Consider the following 4,059-nt stretch of genomic DNA (forward strand, 5'->3'; position numbering starts at 1 on the left):
ACAATTTAATATATATAAGAACCATCCAAATTTAATATTCAACTAGTTCATATATCGTCTAAATTTATCAACAAAAAAACAATCATAGCATGTTTAACGATCTTGAGTCTCCAACGTTGGTCTTGAACAGTTAATGAAGATGAAAAACTTGGAACTGTCTTTTACGGGTAGTGGTTGGAGTAGCATTGTTACACGGCTGGGTCTTACCAATCGCATCCAAATTCTTCATATCACTCAAAACAGTCTCCTATGTCATTTGAAAACCACATAAAAAGACAAACAAAATAACTTAAACATAAGGGAAACGATTTAAAATTATTGGAAGATAAATAAATGATACAACAAATAGCTGGATGCCACTTTCATGGGAAAAAGCATTAGCACCAACAGTCATTAACACCTAATAACTCTCCTTTGCATTTCATAGTCATTACCACCTATATATATATATATATATATATATATATATATATATATGTTCTTCAAACAGTCATGAGAGACATCCATCAATATATTCATGATAAAGATTAGATAATGGAGTTCAAAAACAAGTAAAGGAAAAACCACCCTTTTCAATCTTTTGATACAAATGTCAAACATAATCATGCACCATCTTCAAGTGATTATTATCTACAAGAACTGAAGCATAATACTCACCTCTTCCAAAGAAGCATTACCATCTCTCTCTCTCTCTTCGATTCTGTTTATTGTTACATCTACTTGTGTTGCACCTGAAGAAATCCCCTAGAATCTTCCACAAACGTCAGCATACTATAGTTGATCATAGGCAAACTAAAAAAATAACTATTGTATATACCTCTATAGTATTGACAACAGCCAGTCCTAGATCATTATTGGCAATGGATAGCACAAACGACATTCTCAATGCCAAGAGTGTTGGCTTTTATGTCAGCAACGAGTTGTCCAAACTCACGAGGCAAACAATAGCCAACGGTATCAGCTGTCAATAGTCATTGCACCTGCTTTGATAACCTCACTCAGGATCTCGTATAAGAATTCTCTATCCGATCTGTTAACAAGCATATATGGTACACATTCCATAGTTAACAAACTCTATCAGGATTGACCATCAGGTCACATATAAATTACTTTTCACAATAACATAAATTTAAAAAAAGTACTTCAAAAAAGGAATTACATATGAGAGTTCTTTGTTGAACATGTTGACCCACTGTCATCACTTTGAGGTTGCTCAAGTAATTGAGTTTCCTCCCCCCACTTCCCTATGACTAGACCCCTCACCTMTCTCTATTTCGTTTTCCCTCTCATCACTATGAGGTTGCTCAAGTAATTGAGTTTCCTCCCCCRCTCCCTTATGACTAGACCCATCACCTCTCTTTCTCTCTGGTTGGTCTTTTTGAGTTGGGTTTATAGGTGTAGTCTTGTAGATAAACCCATTTAAGCACAATATTTAATTAAAATCTCACTGTAATCAACATAAGTTCTTAGTGTTGGATTCAGTACCTTATGTCTTTGAAATTCAAAATATGGAGTTGATGGCCTCAGAGAATCCAAGTAATACAACGGGGCAGTAGGCTCTCCAATTCTTTTGTCTATCGAATCATTCTCTTGTAAGATATTCTAAATCACCATAAGCTAGAATCTTTGATATGGAATGTAGTTGTTTTCAACAGCAAGATATTCTCTGATGTTTTCCCATAATAAGAACCCATAGTCATAGTGTTTGTACCTAGCAATGCCAATAAAAATTGACAACAATATGAAGCTTCCTTCATCTTGGCCTCTAGTCATGCCAATTAAACATCTATTAACAATGGAGAATAAATGGTATCAAACTGGTGGCTTATTCTTTCTTCTAAACTTAATCAAGTTAGTTAGATTGCCCAAGTATCCCAAATTCATGATAACCTGTGTAGAGGTAAGTTCTTCATCAAAGTCAGTTTTGTGAGCAACATCATCTTTCTTAGGTAACCGTAACCCGATGATATTTCATAAATCTTTATAGTTGTATTGCCAATGAGTTTGGAATCTGCACACTATGTAGAATCATTGAATACCAAAAGAATAATCTTCACATAAGCTGAGTTAGCAGAATATTCCAAATTTTCAGTCTCTGCTGCTTTTCGATCCCCCAACTTCATATCTTTTTCACTCTTGAGATAGGCTTTGTCCTGCAGAAAACCAAGCACAACCATTGTGCATACACTTGCCTTAGAAAATGTACAAATAGATAGAAACAACGCAGAGAAGTATCCACAATTGAAAATAGAATATAAACCTACTTTTACACTATAATCATAATAAGGTCACATGTGAGTAGAAATTTATTTGTTAATTTGCTGTATATAAACATTATGTACTTTAAAAAAAGAAATTACATATGAGAGTTCTTTGTTGAACATGTTGATCCACAGTCATCATGCTACTTATTAACACTGAAATTCCCTAGCTAATAGATGTTCCAAGGCTTACCTCAGCTTTTCATTTACTTATATGCTTTCATCTTTTCCCACGTATTTGATGTGCACTCACTAAACCAAAGCTGTTCAAACAGAGTTCCTTGAACTTTGTACCTCTTTGAAACTCTCTATTGAATGACTTTCTAGTCTAATGCTGATAACCAAGGTTCATCAGAGATGGTGACCCTTCGTATTTTAGCAAAACCATGTCTAAAGATGACTTCCAAAAGGTAGTTACAGCTTTGAGGATTAATGTGATGTTTTTGAGGTATCATGGAGCCACCACAAGSCCCATTGTGCAACACCATCACCAACAAATCATCTACTTCCAACAGGGATGAGAGGCCAACAAATCATCTACTTTTTTGGCAAAGTAGTTGTTCCAGCACCTCCAGGTTGCCTCTGTTACTTATTCAAATTTATCATATATTATATTAAGAGCATAATATCTTGTGAAAAACTCCATCATTCTGTGTTACATCAACATCCATGTCGATTTCGAAAAGAAATAATTCAATTCCATCATAAGTTAACAGTTATAGTTTACAAATCATATGAAACAAACATAATCGACTCTCGAAACAATAGTAGCCAATCAAAATCACAAAGAAAGCAACAGTAGCCAATCGATTCGAAAACTGATTTCGAGTTCGTGGAATAGAGTTTGTGAAATCGATTTGGTGGAAGCTGGAGTTCGTGAAATCGACAACCATGGAAAGTATGGAGAAATCGATTTGGTGGAAGTTGGAGTTTGTGGAATCGAGTTCGTGAAATCGATTTGGTGCAGGAAAGTATGGAGAAATCGACAATCATAGAAGATAGAGAAGAAATTTTACCCGAATTTGGAATCAAGTTTGAGCTCGTCGAAGTTGGATTGTGGAATCGATTTGGAGTTCGTGAAAGATGGAGGCCATAATCAAGCTACGATGAAGAAGGATGGGAGGCGATGGAGTTTATAATTAGGTTTTATATCTTATGTGATTTAGGGTAAAATTGTAATCTCAAGGTTTATTCCCATGTTGTTTCGTTTTTTGGTGGAACAAAAAAAACGTAAGAATAGTTTCATGAAAACTCATTTTTGTCTCATGTTATCTAACCTTATTTTTGTTCCATGACATGCCAAACATGACACTATTTATTTTTGTCACGTCCTGTCCCACCCGATCCACGTATCAAAGACACCCATAACGTTGATTAATTAAAAAATAAAAACCCTTTAAGATACATTTTAAAAAAGTACAAAATAGTAATAAAAACTTTTTGTTTAATTTAAAAATAAAAATAAAATATTTTATCCTTTAGAGACGGTTTTAAAAACGTTGCTAAACTTCTGATTCAACTTTTAGAGACGTTTTACATAAAAAGCGTCTCTAAAAGATTTAGGGACGATTCCCATAGAGTATTATTTGGTTCAAAATCCTTCTCTAAAAGTCATTTTACCTTCTCTTATAATTTTCACTAGTGTTTGACACCATGCGTTGCACGGTGACAATAATCTTTTTTAAAATTACTGAAGTTAGCTAAATGAATCGATGATTATATTTATATATCAAATGAATAAGAACCAATATTACCTTTGATATATGAATCCACCTTATCATTATTGGTTGTTCTTTTA

At 34.0% G+C, this 4,059-nt stretch overlaps 1 long non-coding RNA gene across 2 annotated transcripts; it reads right to left on the bottom strand.

The window, feature by feature from the left end:
• Positions 1-363: 363 nt before the first annotated feature.
• LOC112525718 lies at positions 364-3,379 on the bottom strand. Of its 2 annotated transcripts, none has more exons than XR_003070440.1 (5): positions 3,278-3,379; positions 1,486-2,153; positions 818-980; positions 658-744; positions 364-437 (listed from the first exon to the last, which is right to left on the bottom strand). It is a non-coding gene; the product is annotated as an uncharacterized LOC112525718 (long non-coding RNA). The 2 variants fall into 2 exon arrangements; XR_003070439.1 differs by having other exon boundaries at positions 818-1,030.
• Positions 3,380-4,059: the final 680 nt, after the last annotated feature.

Source organism: Cynara cardunculus (genome assembly GCF_001531365.2).
Source record: "Cynara cardunculus var. scolymus isolate 2C chromosome LG 13, CcrdV1, whole genome shotgun sequence".
NCBI classification, from domain to species: Eukaryota; Viridiplantae; Streptophyta; class Magnoliopsida; order Asterales; family Asteraceae; genus Cynara; species Cynara cardunculus.